Source organism: Etheostoma spectabile, chromosome 16 (genome assembly GCF_008692095.1).
Source record: "Etheostoma spectabile isolate EspeVRDwgs_2016 chromosome 16, UIUC_Espe_1.0, whole genome shotgun sequence".
Taxonomy (NCBI): domain Eukaryota; kingdom Metazoa; phylum Chordata; class Actinopteri; order Perciformes; family Percidae; genus Etheostoma; species Etheostoma spectabile.
In genome coordinates this window covers 17,475,384-17,496,353 of record NC_045748.1, presented here as the reverse complement: position 1 = coordinate 17,496,353, position 20,970 = coordinate 17,475,384, and the positions used below count along the sequence as shown (strand labels likewise).

Here is a 20,970-nt window from a genome sequence, read left to right as displayed (position 1 = left end):
TGTGTGACGTGCCCCAACTGTCCGCAGACATAAAAACACAAACAGACTTAACCCAGCCAATGACACAATTCATTTTTTCATCGCAATGATAAATGCCTCTAAGGCATGCCTTTGGAAAAGTAGCTCAAGGTAAGATAAATGTGTGCCTGAAAGTATTTCTTGCAGCGAGGAAAAATGTCTTTGGACAGAGAGAAAAACAGTGAAACATTTTTTTAATTAGTTGTAAGGTCTGCAGACTTTTGGGTTGGAAAAATGCTGATTTTAATATTCATGTGAACACACTGTGCTCAAACGTTTTGTCAAGCGCCAGGCAGGCTATTTAAGCGGATGTTGACCACTTGGATTATCCTCCCTTTGGCTCTAGTCATTTTTTGGCTGTGTCACTCTCCTTCTGTTCTGCACTCAGTGTTGTCATCTCCAAGATCCCTCCCATTGAAAAATGAAAATTGTCATTCTGTTGATATCTTGATAAAGGAGTGCATGCAAGTTCCCCAACACTAAACAAACGTAAAACAGATTTAACCCAAAGACTAAAACACTCTTTAATCCAAGCTGGAGATACACACAAGACTGTATGTATGGATGTTTACGTCAAGTCGGACATCTAGTTCAAAGTATGATGTATGCTCCTTCTATCACATATTCAAAGAACCTCACAGTACATTGGAAATTGCAGAAGATTTGCTGATGAAGAGCTATCAGTGTTTTAATAACACTGTATACCGTACAGAATATTCAAGTTGCAATGGTTTTTCAGGCAAAACACTAATACAAATCCCAAATAAATCTACAATTAAGGAATCGTAGTGTTTCCTGCTGCCAAGTTATTGCAGAACCATCATAGGAATTGCTAGGCTGCACAGAGTGAGCTGAAGAAAATGATTATGCAAGCATTAGCGTTAATAGATCCTCAGTGTTTTCAGATGCTCCAGAAAGATGAAGGTCTCAGTCATTAAATAATATGTTTTTGAGCAATGGTTTTTAGAGTCAAATTAGACCGCCAACATCCGAAACAAAACTACAGATAACATAGGACCACACCACACCGCAGACAGGTGCTATATCAACTTGTGTGACTGAGAAAAAAAGATATATATATATATATATATATATATATATATATATATATATATATATATTATAAAATTTAATTATATATATATAATATATATATATATCTATATACTAAAACTATAATATAGCAAAATAGCAGGCCCAATATAATGATGGGAAGGACACAGGTGTTAAATAAACCTGAGCACAGGCAAAAGCATAGCAAAAATCCTCTGAACGGGAACAGCTTAAAAGGGTCAGTTCACCTAAATCACAAAAATATTTACTAGCTCAGTGGTATTGAGCCGTGCAAATAGTTTTGGTTTAATGTGGAGAAATCCGTTTCTGAAACTTGTGCTGCCACCTATTAATTTGTGCTGCTCAAAGCACTGAAAAGGTACTTAATTCTCTAACCAGCAATGTCTCTTTTCAGAAACATTGCTCCGGTTCCTCTGGATCTCTGGAATTCACAGAGCTCAATGTCAGTGGTTTTTCCAACTACTGCTGCTTTGGTAGTACCAAGGAAAAATAAAACCTAAATCATTCATGAATAAGGCCATTACAAGATACAGAAACAATGTTTTTGTGATTTAGGGCAAACCAACCTTTAGCATGGTTATCTCAATCTGTGAAAAACCCACATAACGTTGTGAATCTATGTAAATCTAATCAAATACGCTGCATGGTCTTGTACAATCTGAGATTCAACTATGGTAAGCAAAGTTCCCTTTTCATTTCTCATTCTTGGTTTTTGTCTGTTTCTCCTGATAATCTTATTGTAGCAAAGTAAACCTGTTCAGGCAGAAGTGCTGACTTTAAACAATTTCTGTTTCCCATTTCTCTACAGTGAAGGAGCTCTCCAGTGCTGAAACTGCATCTACTAGAGTGAATTAGAGAAATCCTGTGTTTAAATGGTTTGGGACAGGACGGCTTAGAAGCACTAAAATGAAATGTGCTGGCAGAACTGTCCAGTGCTGAAAGAACTTGGGTCTTGTGTTGCCAGTGCAGAAGAAATGGCATAGCTTTTTCATTTTGTATTTTTGTGATTAAATTATTTTTATTTAAAGAGCCAAATGCAAAACATTGGTCCACATGACAACATTCAAAAGGTACACTACACACACCGAGGAAGGCATAGTGCCCCTTTTCCACAGTCCTCCCTTGTGATCAAATGTTTCACTCTAAAATAAAGAAAGAAAATATGGGAAGGAGGGAGACACAACCAAAACCCAACAGAAAGAAAGATGCCCGCAACTCCCAAACAAGACACACAGACACAGACAAACACACACACACACAAACAAACAAGAGGCATTGACTGGGAAATCAGCACAAGCCAAAAGGGACCAAACACACACACACAGAAAGAAAGAAATGAGAAGGCCGTAGCAGTTCAAGCAGTTCAAGTTCAAGGATCCAGCAATGCTGAGCCAAGTGTCCAAAGCATTTCCCGGGGTTCCACCTATGCATGTCATGGCGAGCTCCAGATACACGAAATCCAGAAAAGAAAGCGTCCAAGTACGAACAGACAAGTCATGAGGTGGTTTCCAATGGGTTGCAATCATTCTCTTGGATGCTGTAAGTTCAGCAAAAACAGCACACTTGAGTTTTAGAGAGCTGGAGGGCTGACAGATCATTCAGGATCAAAACATTGACAGTAACAGGTACACTATCAATAATCAGAGCAGATATTTTGGATGCAATATTGTTCCAGAACTGACAAACAGGAGAGCAATCCAAGAACATGTGAAGATATGTAACTTAAGCTTTTAGTGGGCAGAACCTGCACAAAGGACTGCTAATTACATTCATGTGATGCAGTTTCACAGGGGTGAGATATATCATATGAATGAAATTGTAGTGAATCTGCTGATGGTCTGGATTGCATGATACATCTGGAATGTTAACACGTACATCATGCCAGTCAAGATCGATACTCGGTCCTGGGCAATCACGTACCCAGATCTTTTCAATAGGAAGGCCAAAGTGGCCAGATATCACCAAGAACTGATAAAGTCTTCAGACCATACCACAGGTTTTTTGCTGCATAGTATGTAACTTCCTGATAGGATGGATGGGCAGAGTTCTCTGCCAGGGGACACTGTATGCCTTGAGTGTTGATCCTAATTGACAGTAAAAGAAAAAAGAGGAACGCGATATATTGAATGTGTTTGGTAAGTTAGAAAAAGGTAAGAAGCCGACCTTCCTAAAAATGTCTTTTAGACAATGAACTCCTCTCTGTTCCCACTGTGGAGCCTCCCACCAATCAGGAGCGCTGTATTGTTGAATAATGAAGAAAATTATACAGAGGGCTAACACTCAAAATAAGTCTGTGATTAAGATTTGACACGGGGCAGCAAAAAGGAACAGCAGCCCATAGTCGCCTGGTTGCAACGGCAACTGGAACCGCACTAGATTGACTTTAAAATAACAGCATTTCTCGTCAACAAAAAAAAACAAAATAGAAAGCACATTGGAAAGGAGAGTCTAACATAGCATTGGCCTAATTTACCTACGGAGCATAGGCAATATTAACAGGACAGATACTGAAGCACAGTCTCAGATAACAATGCAATAAAACCAGAACACATTAAGAGATTAAGATAAACCAAGAATCCATGTTCATCAGGCAGTTGTTTTAATCCTGATCTTCTTCCTCAGTGTTCTGTGCGATAGAGTCCAAGGCGCCGGCCGTCTCCGCGGCAACAAGAGGACGGGGCACAGCCAGCCCCATGTAATCTCTAGCATCCTTAGCGGAAGTGAAAGCTCTGTACTGGGAACAATCCTTGATCTTCAGTGTTGACGGGTAGAGCAGGAAAAAAAATCTAGACCCTTGACTCGTGCTGAATCCATGGTTCGGTAGAAGGCTTGGTGCCTCTTGGCCGTGAAGTTGATGTAGTCCGGGGAAAAGCAAATCTTTCTGCCCCCGACCATGGGCGGAGATTTCCGGGCAGCCTGTAGGAACACCTGCCTGGTTGTGTAGCAAAGGATGTAGACAATCAACATGCAATTAGTAGTGGCGTTCTTCTTTGGGCTATCACTGTAAATGCGGTCGGCTCTCAACATCTGCCAATTTTGGGAGCCACTTAGGCACGGAAGGCAAGAGATACTGAATAGCATAAGAGCCTTCTAGCCACTCTTTCAGCTCGACAATGCGGATGTTGCATCTTCGGTTTCTGTCCTCTAAATCTGCTAGCTTCACCTCCAGCTCTTGAAAAGCGGGGCCATGGCTGTCAAGAGTACTTGAGTTGCTTTCCACGGTAGTTTTTAGATTGTCCACATCAGATCTGAAAGAGCCAAGGCTTGCAGTTAGAGATGCTAGCTGGGCATGGATGTCGATCCCCATCTGTTGAATCTGAGAAAAACATGGTTCAAGGTAGCTTTTCTGTTTCTCCAGTAATTCCTCTGCAATGGCATCCGTGTCACCGTGTTGGGTTTTGTTCTTGTTTGCCATTCTGCTTTAAAAGACTATCAAGCACAAAGTGATAGAATATTGGAGTTGGAACCATATAACGTAACTATTACTTGAGCTATACCTTAAGTCAAGCTGATCACATGACTTTCCTTTTTCATTTAGTTTAGTAATTTGAAAGTAGTCAGAATTTGATTTCAACCTGCAATTGTTTCAGAAAAAGGAAAGGTCTAAATCCCTTTAGAAACTAAGAATGCAAAAATTATAGACAGAAAATGTACCTGCAGGAGGCATTTATATAAGATTTAAAGCTGACCTATACTTATTTTAGAGTCTTTGTTGGATTTCATCAGTTATTGTTTTTGAAAATGTGGATTGTTGAGGAACAAAATATTGGTCTAGGCTCCCAAAAGCCACACAAATGTAAAAAAATATAATAAATGCTCATTGTCACAATTTGGATGAGGTCACCACTCCAGACCACTAAATTATGCAGCAGCCCCTAAGCAGGGTAGAGTGTGAAAGAAAAGCTTTTACATACACAAAACCTGGCATATTTACAAATGTAAATGTAGGAGCTTGGCAGTTCTGGGTAGTTACTTGGAACCAAAAGCAGTCTCAAATGTGGGGAGAACAGAAGCTAAAAATGCACACTTGTGACTAAAATGGGAAGAAACCTTACATAATATAATTTGGAATACATGTGGTAGAAATAAAAGCCAATAAATAGCATTTGTATCCTGCCAGAAATGAGCTTAAAAGTAAATTATTATTTAAAACAATATTCACACTTTGTTTTGGATTGTACAGGCACACTAAAATCCATCCAAAAAAAAGATGGAACCAGAAGTCACCACTGGCCAGATTTGTCCATTATAGTGCCCACTTTTTCTGGGATTTGGGGTGTTATTTTGTGTCTTTGGTGTTTCCACATGCATACAAATTTGGAAAAAAAACTATCAGTGCTGTTTTGAGTGAGATACAGGTTTCTGAATGTCCTCTGCCTTCAGTCTCCGGGTGAGCTGTTCAAAATCTGCACGGCTTTCTACCTCACTAGCCAAGATAAGGTGACTAACCGTAGCACATGCTAGCGCTAGCATGCTAGCTAGTTCTCAATGGCAAAACACTGCTACAACACACACTAGTTCACCATAATCTACAAAAAAACAACTTAAATGTCCCTGTTCCGCAGGTATTCCACACAAGTGCCCTCTTTTAGAAGAAGCCTCCCAGCTAATCCTGCCTTGTACTGACCTAAGTTGGAGAAAGAGTTATCTAGCTGATGTGATCTTACCTAGCTACTGCGCATGTGCAACTCCCAACAAAGATAGTAAAGCAGTGAGATGTCTCATTCTCTAGCTATAAAAAGAGACCCGAACACACAGGGTGAAGACAGGATCTGCAGCAATGTGTAGTACAACAAATGAAACCATGTAAACCTATTCTGGTACAACCTCAAAATACTGTTTTGAACCTGAAAATGGGCATAATATGGGCTCTTTGAGCGACTTAAAACCTGTTTATAAATAATTCCACTTGAGGAAATATGAAGCCCTTTCCAATTCTTGCTGGTGCAATTAATGAGGCCCACCATAATCGCACGGTTAATCCTTTACTGTATAAATTTAGTTAAAAGCAAATACAAAAAGACTGACTTTAAAGATTAAAGACAAGCAGACGAGATCTAAAAACATTACTCTCACACAGCTGAGGTTGAAACACTGTATGGCTTTCCAGCTCCAGATTCCCTTTGTAACCTCTGATTAGCACTTATACACAGGTGACGTGTCACGCCTGCACTACACTGCACACGCACACGCACACCACACCACCACGCAACACCACAACGCACCACCACACCCACACACACACACACACACACACACACCCACACACACACCACACACCCACACACACACACACACACCACACACACCACACACACACACCCACACACACAACACACACCACACACCAACACACACACACACACACACACCACACACACACACCCACAACACACAACACACACACACCCACACACACACACACACACACACACACACACACACCACACCAACACCACACACCACACACACACCACACCACACCCACACACACACACACACAACACACCACCACACACCCACACACCACACACACACACACACACACACACACACACAACACACCACACACCACACCACACCCCACACCACACAACACCACACACCCCACACACACACACGACCCACACACACACACACACACACCCTGAGTCAGACTTTCATAAGGCAGCATACTACAGGAAACTACATATTTTGCCATTCATCATTCAGTAAGCAAGTCCGTGCTGCTAAAAAAAATAAAAAAATATTATTCTATACTAACACCAAGCTGCAAGGGAGTGATACTGGAGACGCCAGCTGTGTCTCTATTACTTCACCACCAATGACCTGTTCCTACGTAAAAAATAAATAAATAAGTATCTCTTCCAATAAAATAGAAGGTTTCAAATTCCATTATCACCCATATGTTCCAGCTGCAAAATGTCACGCTTATAACCTTGGATCACACTCCAATCAGTTTGAACCATATGGTTTGCGAGGCTATGACGATAGAAGTTATAGGAAATGAATGCTATGTTCAATATTTAAAATAAACCAAGGTCCAATTAATTTATATTTCTAATACAGAAACCATTTGTTACCCGCACTGTGTGCTTACACAAGTGTCCAAACCTAAAATAAATTTTAAATAGGGATGTGAACCTTCACTTATCCTGTTAACGATTTGAATCAATTCCATATCTTGATCCATCACTTCTTCAATATTATTATATATTGCTACTTGTTGTTTTCATCAAGAAATTCAAGGAATATAGGTATATATCAACTCCCCCTTTTGGTGTATCTGCTCTTAAAAACAAAACAAAAACAAAAAAAAAAACACTTTTGTATGAGTGTAGCAAAGATGTATCTCCGCTACAAAATGCAAAAACTAAAAAAACAGTGATAGGAAAATCATCAAGTAACATAAGTAGGCAATAATCGATTATGATGGTCTGTCACCGCATCGATGCGGATTTGCCTATGTCCGCAGTGCAATGCAATAGGCTCGTTCGAGATGTCTCACTCTGTAGATAAAACAGAGACCCAAACACAAAGGGTGAAAACAGGATCTGCAGCAATGTGCAGTACAACAAAAATATGGTGTTTTTTGAAAATTAAACCGTGTAAACAGATTCTGGTACAACCTTGAAATACAATTATAAACTTGATAATGAACATAATATGGGTGCTTTAAATACAAATAAAGCCATGTCTAAATTACCCCTCCCTGTACTGCTCTTTACATCCTGCTACGCTCTGCGATGCCCTGCTACGTTCTGCTGTGCCTTGTAATACCGTGCCCTGCTATGTCATAAACTACTATTTTTAGTCACTGTTCCATTATCTTTTACTGTGACCATTATAGCTACTATTCATGTTAACCCCAACCGGCCCGTCAGACACCACCTACCAAGAGCCTGGGTCTGTCCGAGGTTTCTTCCTAAAAGGGAAGAAAAAAAGTGTTTTTTTGTCACCACTGTCGCGCTGTTGCTTGCTCTGGAGGGAATTACTAGAACTGTTGGGTCCTTGTAAATTACAGAGTATGGTCTAGACCTCCTCTATTTGTAAAGTGTCTCAAGATAACTTGTTATGAATTGATACTATAAATAAAACTGAAAGACTCAGTTTGCTCTATAGTTAGCATTAAATTGAGACTTCAGACGTTTATGAATTATCAGCATAGTGTATCATCACTGACCAGTGTAGCTCCGCATGACGCTAATTTTGAAATCTGTAAAATTGCATTATGGGGATGTTAGCAGAAGGTGCTCTGTTTTTGTTCCATCGTGGGAATGAATTCTACTCAGAATTCAGACACTCAAATAAAATGGCAGATAGTATATATAGTACATCACAGGGGTTGTTACCAGACACAGCCCAAGAAAACAAGCACCTATAACTGTGATGCAAGTCAATGCCTCAAAAATTACTAATAATAATATTGATAGAAATGACTTTTGACTTTGGCTGTTCTGTTTTTCAATCCCATAAAACAACCACAGATTGATTATATTAGTAGGATTTTAGAGTTGAATGTTTTGTTTACAGTGGATGCATATAAAAATGTAAACATTTTTTTAGATGTGCTTTGAGAAAAGAAAAAAACATTAATGGAGGTCAAGGGTACTACAGCCAAACACAAAATATCAAACCATACCAGATGGCGAGTCGGAGTTTCACTATTAGGCTTTATTATAGCATCCCCTGTGGGCATACCTGTCGCACTGTTTGTTGCTGTAAAACAAGGGACCACAACATATGTGCCAAATTAGAAAAATAGTGACTAAAACAGGGCCAAGGTGTTGTGTGAATCATATGAAAAATGCTCAACAACCAAGGGCCGTAGGGTACCTCTTCAATATTACAACTTCCAATAACTCCACATTTGTTTCAGTGCCAATTACATAATGCATATGTATACTCTTTATTGATCACCTATGGGGAAATTACAATTTACACTCTGTTATTACACACTGGCCTGAAATACACACACATGCTCAGGTCTTATACTGTACATGCACTAATGGGACATGGGAGACAGAATGTAAAATAAGTTTTATCGCAATCAAAGAAGGAGAGGAAACCTGGGAAATAACAGGAGAATCAAAAATGTGTACCTTATTTTAATAGATTTGATGTTATCAAAATGTTGAATTATGATCAAATCAACTGAAAGTGAGTACTTGCAGTTGGGACTGATCAATTATCGACTGTGATAATCAACATTTTTAATATACTCTGAATTAAGTGTAGTATTAAGATACAATAAATTAATCAAAAAACTTGTTACTTTGGCTCTGATGTAGCTGGCCTCTTTCTGTCTCTGTCCTCATAACTCAATGTTTTCTAATGCAAACGGTTACCTGGCTCTTTGATTAATAATAATAATCGGTATAGGCCCTTAAAAAAATAAAATAAAATAATAAATAAAAACTTTTGGTCAATTCCTATATACAATTAAATTCATTGCCTTGCAAATTGAAATTGCTATTTGCAGTATATTTCCATCAATCTATCTGCCTAATTAAAACAGGAAGTAGGTACTCTGCTGGGTGGAAAATCATTAAGCAGAGCTCACCATCTAAAATCGATTGTTTATTTTTAAATGAGAGCCAGTATACGTGAGTGAGAAATCAGTTAAACAAACCAAAGAAATATAAAAACAAACAAAAAATGTGATTTAAATTAGAAAATGTCAATGCTTTATGCATCAACCCTTCAACCCTGAAAAGTCCAAGAAAATTAAGGAAAGCCTCTCTGGCATTCTCAGTCCTGTCACATCTTGAAAGCATTGTTGTGACAACAATGTTTTAAATGTGTAAATCTTTTGAAAAGTTAGCAAATGTAGAACTTTCATAATAACAACAACAACAACTTTTATTTATTTAGTGCCTTCCATGAAACCCAAGGACACAGAATTACTGTGGCTAAGCTAATGTAGGGAATCACCAGACGCCTCCCGATACAATATCATATTATTGCAATATTATTGCGATTTTAAACATAGCAATATTCTGCGATATTGTAATTTATAACCTTTTTTCCAACTTCTGATTTTTCCCAATTTCAAATGATGTCCACAAAAGGAAACTTTTTCAACATCTGTTTAATCTAAAAAGATAAATTTCTCTGTTTGTTCATATCACTTCAATTGTATTGCTGCAAAATGGGATTGTCAAGCAGGCAAACTGACCAAAACATATATTATAAAAGATCGATACTTGGTTGCCAGTATATCAATACAGATTGCCACTGAATTATTGCAATACTGAGATTTTTCCCCCCACCCCTATAAGCTAACGGAGGTTGTAGGCTGTGGGAAACAGGTGGAGTTTCAGGTGGGTTTTTTTTTTTTTTTTTTTTTTTTTAAATGTCCATGGATTTAGCATTTCGGATTTCTGCAGTGAGGGTGTTCCAGAGGCATGGGGCTGCAACACTAAAGGCTCTGTCTTCTCGTCTGAGGACCACAGGTTTTGGGTTGGGATGTATGGAGGTCGGTGAGGTACTGTGGGGCCAGGGCATTAAGGGATTTATAAGTGAGGAGGATTTAATACAGCATATGATACAGGACTTTCTAGGGACCAGTTAGGGTGGATGAGTGTTGGGGTGATCTCCTGCCAGGTCTTGATGTGGGTGAGGACCCTGACAGCAGAATTTTGGACATACTGTAGCCTGCCTAGTGAACCTGGCTAAGTAAACAACATTTTACTTTTACAAGCTTATTTGACTTGAAAGGGTAACTGTTTGCAAGCCAAACACACTGCCATGAAATGTCATGATTGTGACATGATTGAGACACGTTCACCTCTACATCTGGAGAATTTGTGGACATTTACGAGTGGCTTCTAATGGGTGACAGCTTATTACAGGAGCCCATCCAATACTAATGGAAAGAGTCCATAAAACCACACAATACATCATTAGAAATCTGTTTGACTTTAGCAGGGATATAGCCTCACCCCTAATCAAATGGCGTCTGCCAGTCAGCGCCATCCCTGCAATGTAACCATGAACTAGCTAATTTGAATGGCACAATAGCATACTGAGCCAATAAAATTTGTCAGCTATGAGTGCCCAGGTACGCATCGTATGAAGATTGAAAACCTTGAAATACTGTTTAAGATGCAGATAATAGAATTGACTGCAAAGATTTGATGAGATACGAGGCGCCAGGGTAGCTCACCTAGTAGTGTGGGCCCCATGTACAGAGGCTCAGTCCTCGCCGCAGCGGCTGCATGTTCAATTCCAACCTGCAGCCCTTTGCTGCATGTCAATCCCTCTCTCTTCCTTTTTCATGTCCACGCTGTCCAATAAAAAAGGCCTAAAATGCCAAAACCAATCATCTTAAAAAAGAAAAAAAAGATAGATTTGTTTTGCATCCATATTGTCTCTAAGACAGTCATTAATTTCTGTTAATTTTCAAAGAATTCCACAAATTCTTCAGAGTGACTTCCTTTTCAATTAATCATAACACTCATGAATTTGTCTCAATGTGGGCTTAGTGTAACAGAAGATAACTTAAAATGAGTGAAACGCAAGCTCCCTTCTTTCTTTGATTAGTCTTGGAAGCGTCTCTGCAGTGAAAGAAAAAAAAAAATCAATACGCTTAAAACATGTTTGTTTTGATCCCTGTATATAGATGTTGACTTTCTTAGACCATGATACCTTTAACAGTCACTGGATCAATAGGTTGGGAACTAAAGAAGGCTGTACAAAATATTCTGACAAGCATTAAGTAGTAAAAAGGAAGGAACGTTTTTTATGGAAACACCAGAAAAGACAATGCTCAAGTTGCAGTTTGCATATGGAGAGAAAAACCTTGGCTCAAACTCAATTAGGTTAAGGAGAAAAGAGCCAGCAACCAGCTATCATCCATTAGGAGACTGTAATAATGACATATAAATGCAATTAATATGACTGATGAGTGGCAACATCCTGACAATCATTTGCCTACTTCATCATAATAGTCAGTCTGGAAAATCCCATTAGATCAGAGGATGTAATAGTGAAAGTGCTACGGAATCAATCCATCATTGGGTTGTCAGAGGGTTTATTAATGTTGAATCATCTGGCTTTGACAGTATCCAACGAGCCAAAGGTTTAGATACAAATACCAAATAAATATGAACATAACATGGGATATAAATAACAGTGTCTTATGGTATTTTTTAGTGTGACTTTAGTAACTTTAGATTTATATTTCTTTACCAAACCATTTACCGGTTTGCTGTTAAAAGTTCTTTGTAATACAAACTCAAACTAGGACTTTTATCTCACTTTCATCATATATATTAATTTAAATTGCTGGCTCAATCGTCTTACTTTAACAATTATTTATCTTTTTAACAGAAATTCTGGGAGACAGAAGTATGGATCCTGATTTCTGAGTTTTTGTTTGGGATTATAAACCTCAACTTTACATGTTAAGCTTTGATACCGCATGATATATAATATAATATTAAGTCATTAATCCGGTCCAGGATGGACAGATTTTGCTTGTACTATTTTTTTTTTTTTTTTTTTTTTTTTTTTTTTTAAATCGGTTTTGTGCCAAAGGTGAAAATGCAAATGTATTTGAAGATGACAGCTGTAGGTTGCTAGTGACAAAATATTAGCTTTCAGTGCAATCACACCGCTTTGTAAATTACGTTTAATGAAAAACTGTCCCGGCTCTCCCCTACCCATGATTTTCAAACATTTGACAGATCTTTAAACTGTGTCAAGGTTCTAGTTTGTGTATTGCAAAGCTGCCTAGAAGTTAGAAAAATCAAACTCAATCTACAGATTTGTGTCTTCACCACAGCAAATGCAGAGTACTCTTGCTGAGTCTGACAGCTATAGTAACAAGCCTAACTAAGTGTTGATTGCTGGAGAGTGCCATTTTGAATGGACCCATTAATTCTGTTTGTTGAGCTGTCTCATTACAGAGTTAATAGTGCATTTGTCCTGATTGCGGTCATGTTACGGAACAGTGATCACACTGTTGGGCTAATGGGTGAAAGGCACACCACACATACAGCAAAATATGATGATCGGTCAAGTTTCCTTACGCCAACATGTCTGTATATTTTCCTATAACAATCCGCAACAGCAGCAGAGGTAATTGCGATAATCATTTTGTAAATGGAACAAAACTGTTTTGGTTTTTACTTTAATACATTTGTCTAAATAGAAATATGATATATATATATATATATATATATATATATATATATATATATATTAGAGGACTATAGGTGTGGACTAGGGATTGTTGTTATTTCAAGTACAGTATTTGTAGATGAAATTGTACATCCATGAAGAATCTATTTTACAAAACATCATGTGTCACATTAAATGCCAGTTATGTGGATATAAATGATCCCAATCAGTAATTACATGTTGCTGTGTGCTAGATGATTGAGGTGGGACATGCCACTGGTAATGATATGCTTTGCTTTCTGCTACATTTACTGTAACCAGTTTTAATCGATGATCATAGGCTGGGGGGCATCACTTTCAATGATCACAGATTCACATTAAGGTTACAAGATCCCATAGTAATGTTTTTATACATTTACAATAAGGTGTGTACATAGTCTAGCAAGCAGCTACAAATCTAAACTAATAAGTGTTCGATGTATAATGATATTAAATAAACACGGACAAAACACATACATATATATATATATTATATATATATATATATATATATATATAATATATATATATTATCTTCCTCATTTTATTCAACTTCATTTGTCAGGGGATTCGAACAGGTCAGAAAAAGTGTTGTGTAATAATACCTCAACAAAAAAAAAAATCTGCAATTTTAGAAATCTATTCACAATGTATTAAACAATAACACCAGTACAAACAATGTACATTATGATGATGAGCACAAATATGTAAACAGTCAACACAAGACGCCAGAAGTGCAGAATGTGTTTGACGTGTTTCAGGAGAAAAATCTAAACAGCCAACAGAGTAAACAGACTTTGTGAAGTCAATCGGCTCACAGAGTTGTGTAGACATCCCAGTATTAACCCACATATTAACCCTCGCTTCCTCCCGCTTTTGGTGTTCCTGAGTATTTACTAACCAGCTATCGGGTCACAGAGGCATAGAGGCCTCAATGAAGAGAAGGGAGAGCACTGCAGCGCTTGGGAGCGCTTTAAAACCTGTTTCATACAGTCTATGTTTAAAACTCACAGAAGAAAGCAGTAGCATTTGTGATGCATTCGGCTCGTAAAATTAAATGAGAACCAAAGTCAAAGTTTAAATCAAATTTATTTAAAAATTTAAATCGTGGACAGGGTGACTCGAGATTGAAATTATTTTAACAATTAATCGTGCAGGCCTACACACAAAAGAACAGGTAGTAGTCACACAGCATCACCCCTCGACACCTTTTTAACAAAAACTGAGTTGGAAGTTGCTGGTTTGTTAGTCTATATCCTTGACGTTCCACTTCTGGGATCGAGCCGGTGGCAGGAAATTCAACCGGATGCATATATTTTGTTCATTTCCTTCCCCTTTCTTTGTGTTGGAATTTTAAACTCCACACAAAACTCTCTCTGTAATTCTCAGTATGGCTATGTTCAGAAGTTTGTGTTGTCTGAAGAAAACTTGAGTGAAGATAATTACCTCTTCTGAAGAGTGTATCATGTTTTTTAATCCCGTGTCCTCCTTGGCTACAAGCAACTGTATGGAGAGGTTGGGGCGCGTGCACGACTGAGGGTTTGTATTACGTGGATGCGACAGTTTGGTTGTCATTACTTAGAATTCTTCATGGGGGCGACATAAACTACGCACTATAGCTTTAATTTCAACTGAGACAATAGGAGTGGAATTAACGATTGGTTTAATTAACAATTATTCTGTAGTTTCTTTTTTGCTTTAAATGTAATTCTATGAATACAATTCTAAAAAGAAAAATGGGAATGCACAAATGTGCATCTGTCGTATATAAACAAATGTTACCTGTTTGTTAGACACACCAGTACGGGCTTTAACTACAAATCTGTGACCAGTGATAAAACAAACTGGTTCCCCACTTTACTTCCCAGAATGCTAACAATTAAAATCCTCCATGCGCTTCTAGAGGAGGAACCGCACAAACATCTTCCTTCCTTTCCTCCCCGTTGTGTAATTTATTAATCTAGAAGAGGTGACATTAACATGAACATCAGACATACAGTATGTTTTTCATTCTCTCTCTGAATATGTGAAACAGATGGGAGGAGGATATGTTTACAAGCCTATTTGTGTAAGCTATCAAAACTTGTTTTAGCACCGCTGGGTCTATGCATGACTGCATTACTTAAGTGGTATTTGTGTAGAGTCTTAATCAATTCAAGTTTAATTTGTTGAGCTCTACATGGACGACCCCTTAAATACATATGAAGATCCTGTTATAAATCCATGTGTGGCGATTGCTCACCTTGACAATGCTCTTAACCAGTCAGAAGACACATCACCTACCAGTGACCCTGGGAGAGAATCCTTTGCTATGTTAGACTTCCAGGGGTAATTGCTGTTAGATCAGAGCTAAACCAAAGCCAGACAAAATACCTGAAAAAGCACTGTGTGCCGTGCCTCTGAATGGAGGCGAGGGTGATACAGCCATGACATACCAATGAGCTTCCTGTGGATAGGCATACAATGCGTGAGGCCAAATGCCCATTTTCCCCTCAGGCTTATCAAAAGTGCAGTGCTATTCAGTTTCACTGATGCTGTATGGTAAAATAAACAATTAAATCTGACTGAGACATATTCATAAATGGTAAATAGAAAGTTTGGATAATAATGACATGGAAACCAATTGCACTACATCAATTTAAAAACCTTAAAAGGTACTTGTATCTTGGCCATGCAGGTTCATACTAAAGAGCAGTTGAAAAGAAAATGTAAAACATTGACAACAAAAGGCAAAAACTTCAAGAACATTTTATTATAGGCATCATTGCTAACCAAACAATTATTAATCATTGTATGTATGATTCTCTTTGTGGCTCTCATAGAATACGTTATTTTGTAAAAACCTGTACAATGCCGCCATTATTCAAAAAACCAACAATGGTTCATCATAACTTAATCTTCTCTACTCGAGGTCATACAGAATGTTTGGTCATGGCTTATCAACAACTCAGAGTGGCACCTTTGTTTTGTTTGAAATGAATGGACTGATTTTATCCAGACTGACAACTGGAAAAATGAAGAATTAGAACATGTGTCCTTGTGCAGATAAAGCAAACTCCACCAGGAACTTGGACAGATGTGTATGATGAAGCAGAAAAAGAAAAGAAAAAAACAGTGGGAGGGAACACATCAGCTGAGGGGAGATTAATGGTGCACATTCTTTATCTGAAAGGAAATCTCAGATTGCACAGCTGGGAGGGAATGCAAATAGGTACAAACACACCCGCATAGATAAAAGGTTTAAAATCTTTTGTAGGAACCATGGGGATATGATGATAGTGAGCTGTGCAAGGCTGGCATGTTTCCAAGGTGCAGAGCAAATTCTGGTGGGAATCACATTTTATGGGTCTTAAACATCATTGTGACCAGCTTACATGAACAATGACTCTTCTTTTCCTCTTTAAAAACACACACACTGCTTGGCATGTTTGCAAAATAGACCCTTATGGGATTTCAATAATTCCATTAACTAGGTTAGTTGAGAGTTTTTAACTGCATTGTCACGGTTAGGGCTGCGCAATTATGGCCAAAATGATAATCATGATTATTTTGAACAAAATTGAGATTACGATTAATTATCACAACTATTTGTTGATTTTAACCAAAACAAATTTTATTGTCACATAGGCTATTTATAACTGCTTTCACATCTATATTGTGCTACATTCCTCTTATGCTGAAGTTGTATGTTGTACATACATACATACATACATACATACATACATACAGGTGCAACACATAAAAAAAGTAAAATGAAAATTACCTGAAATAAATAGCCTAGGATATTTCAAAAAAAAGAAAAAAGAAAATTTTATCTCTGAGAAAGCTCCTTCACTTGTTTTCAACAATAACTGATTAAAAGAGCTAGTGAGAGAGGGGGAGTGGAATGGACGTATGCTAGGCTTCTCACAGAGTGACGGCTGACTCGTTATAAATGGGTCCAGCACGGGTCAAATGGCGGGTCAGCAGAGTTACACACGTCGTGCACATATGAAATGTCTGTATCGTCACTGCGCTGCATTTTTATGAACTTTGATATTCTGGCCATGGGTTACATCTCTCGCCCAGGTCCAGCAGGCTCCGTCTCACAGGCTATTAGTCTACGACAGAAATCTAACTGCAGTATTGCTACCACAAGCTAATTTTAGCTAACGTTGGCTAGCATGTCAAACGGGGCTAGTCAGTCTTTCAATGGCTCTGGGGCTAGTAAGTCAGCACACAGGAGAATGGAAAGTCACACGTCAACTAGGGAACGACTCTGACAGGCTCATGATCAGACGGACATGGTTTACGGAGCGGTAGATTAGCTTTGGAAGAAAAAAACAAAGCGTTCTATGAACGGAATGACGCATTTAAATATTGCTCAATTAGGCAAATTTGATTGTGGGAAGCCGAAATCGTGATTGTGATTAAACTTTGATTAATTGTGCAGCCCTAGTTACGGTGATTATGAACTATGGGTTCTACAAACATAAGCTATACTCTCCTACATCTTTTGATACAGAAAGACTGATAAACACATTTGGTTGAAATTGTTTTCAAACAAATGGTGCTGAATTCTAAATCTATTGAAAAAGCAGAGTCGGAGCAAAATTCGACTGACAAGTTCAGAATAAAAGCAGAGGTTGGTGAACAATATAATGTAGACTGTGCATGAAAGAAGCAAGGACAAGAGGAAGAGCAACTGGAGCCCAAACAGAGTGAAACTGGGCTTTCATCCTGCCTGTGATCGGGAAATCTAACCTGTCAACCAGTAGGAGGATATTTACAGGCCGTTTGGTCTGTTTGAAGCCAGAGATGGAGCGAGTGAATTCCTGTGAGACAGGTTCTGGGTGAAAAATACATTTTACTGACAGACTGATGCCGACTCTCACTTCCATCTTATTTCTCACTGGTCTTAATTATGGCAGAGTGCTGTGGTTGTGTTTTACAGATTGCAAGGTGATGGACTGGCTCAAAGAAGAAACATAATTTGAAACAATTTGATTTCCTTTAGTGAAAAGGACACGTTTGCCATTCAAAAGAATAAATTGTAAATGGAAAAGCTATTGAAATGTCAATGTAAAACACTGCTAAATGGGGAAAATAGTGGACAACAGATGCAACAAAATGGAGTAAAACACGTTACAGCCTATTTTTGGCAATGCACTTTTTTCTATTCCACATTATTCATTTTAATTTAAAAAGATTGAATTGGCCTTTGTTGCCATTTTTTGTTATTGGCAAGAAATGGATACTATGGAGAAAAGGGACTTTGAAAATAAATTGCTTGTACTGATGACTGACTTATCCTTTGATTTGCACTGAATTAATTATGTATGAAAAGGGCCCAAATTGGCAAACAAAAGGTAGCAGTAGCCATAAATTCTTTATAAAAAGATAAAGCAGCTTTATCAAGTACTTTATAAGATGTAAGTAGCACTTCCATTCCTTAAAAGCAGCTTTTTTTGTTTGTCACACAGGGAGATGGCACAGAGCTGACTGCACCCGTATCAGCAGGTAGGTTTGCACCATTTCTACTCTCGCAAGATAACTTAGTGCTTGCACACAAGTAAGAGCAGTGCCCAGGAAAATGAAATCCCACCTGCTCTTAAGCACCCTGATAGCTCTCACACAAGGATGAAGCTCAGTTTTGAGCAACACTGCAGCTCCCAAGCAGAAATCCCAAAGTGAGCACACGCCACATTAAGGAGCAATCAACATCCTTTCCATACACGCAATTACTCTGATCTTTCAAGCCTTTTTCTCTGCTCATGTTTCATGTAGTTTTGACAGTCAGGGGTGGACTCCACTACTGTTTTCATGTATGTCTTACGTTCATTTATGTCATCTAGTAAGTCAAAATCCCAACAATTTTTTTAATCAAACCAGAACAAAAAAGAACACAAAATAAATTTAAAACAGGCAGAGCAGTTAGTGGTGGCTTCCTCTTTTCATGTGCCATCTACCTGTGTAAATATACTGTAGGGGAAATATTTTCACTGAAAAACATGTAAAACCACACACCGAGGAATTAAGCCACTTAAATGTCTTTGCATTCATTTGAATTAGGTTTTGCCAATAAACTGAAGTGATCAAATTTGTATTAGTTTGCTTAAACTATTCAACAAATGTTACATTTTTAACCGGAGTTGTTTTTTTTCAACATTATGTCAAGTGAACATGTAAGTAAATCAAACACCAATCAATGGTGAATGATATATTATTATTTAGAAAACTAAATAATAACTTCATTATTTATTAAAAAAAAACGTGCAGTCCTCCACATAAACTCTGACCCATGTGTACGCACATTTTGGAGACAATGGGAACTGGCGATGGTGAGGTGGTGAACCGGGAATGTGGCAATAAAGATTACTCTTAATATCTTAATAAGTATTGATGTATTATTGTAGTACTGATGCCTCACACACACTTTTCTCTCCACATCATCCATGTTATCATAAAGATAAATGCTGCAGTGTTATTTGTGCTTGAACAGAGTGCTAATTGTTCCATAAACACCTTGTAAAATCCAACTCAAATCTTAAATCAAAATTTGTTCTTAATATTTAATTTGTGCTGTCTCACCGTCACGTTGTCCGCTACGGAGCGCAGGAGGATGAGATGGCCTGACTCAATGGAATACAGGATAGAATTTAATACAATACCATTAGATAACGGCAGAACACACTGTAAATAACTAAATGTCTGTGCATTTAAAACCAAATGTCAAAGTCTGAAAATACAGCCGTTAAGTCGTTTCTATCTTGGTAATTCAAACAGCGTTTTACATTAAAGAAGGAACAGGGAGACAAAATATAACTGCATTGCAACTTCTACTTGCCAACAACCAACCTGCTTTCAGCGTCCAAATCACTCCACCTCCAACCTGAAGCATCTGAAAGTATTTTTATTTTTATTTTTTTAATTAGCCAAGGGTAGTGGTCTGCTGTAGTTTTACTGGTCACCTTGCTATTTTATAGTTGTATCAGGCATCTACCTGCTTAGTTGACGTGTGACTTTCCATTCTCCTGTGGGCTGACTTACTAGCCCCAGAGCCATTGAAAGACTGACTAGCCCTGTTTGACATGATAGCTAACGTTAGCTAAAACTAGCTTGTGGCAGCAATACTGCGGTTTGATTTTTGTAGTAGGCAAAGCAATTTTTTACAACAAATACTGCTTGTTCATGTACACATTCAGCCAGTTGGAACAGAAGATCACACCAGAATAGGCATGTTTAGTAAGCGGTATTTGATGGCCGCATTCCTACACTCATAAAATGTAATTCAATCTGTAAGTAATCTTAAGTATTCAGAATAACACTGAAGAATAATATGTTACCAATTACATTTTTGGGCATGTATTCTGTAATGGAATACGTTTTGAAAGTATCCTTCCCATCACTGTCTAACCTTAACCCCAAATGTCTGGCTCGCTTTATAAAAAGTCTTTTACTAAGAGTGCAAATACATTACACAGTTTTTGTCACCAGGGGCCTTCTATTATGTGGTGGGGGACACACTAGAGGAGCCCAAGGAGCAAAAAGAGGCACTAAATGGAATTGCTTTTATAAATCAGTGTCACATTATGCATTTGGTGCACAGTCTAGAAAGCTCTTTTACAGTATACACGCAGAACGTTTATGAATCTTTTGGGAATTAGCTTGAAACATGCTCTCGTTAGTTACACCATACGGCATGTTCTTAATACCAGTGCAGTTTTACATGTC

The 20,970-nt window shown here is 38.1% G+C and overlaps 1 protein-coding gene and 1 long non-coding RNA gene across 2 annotated transcripts in view; both read right to left on the bottom strand.

Annotated features, from left to right (window-relative positions):
- The window catches only part of astn2 (astrotactin 2), a 285,511-nt gene that overhangs the window by 254,754 nt on the left and 9,787 nt on the right, over positions 1-20,970 (bottom strand). The gene's annotated exons all lie outside the window — the stretch shown is intronic.
- LOC116704778 (uncharacterized) lies at positions 4,235-19,591 on the bottom strand. The gene is made up of 3 exons (XR_004335772.1): positions 19,510-19,591; positions 9,067-9,073; positions 4,235-4,245 (listed from the first exon to the last, which is right to left on the bottom strand). It is a non-coding gene; the product is annotated as an uncharacterized LOC116704778 (long non-coding RNA).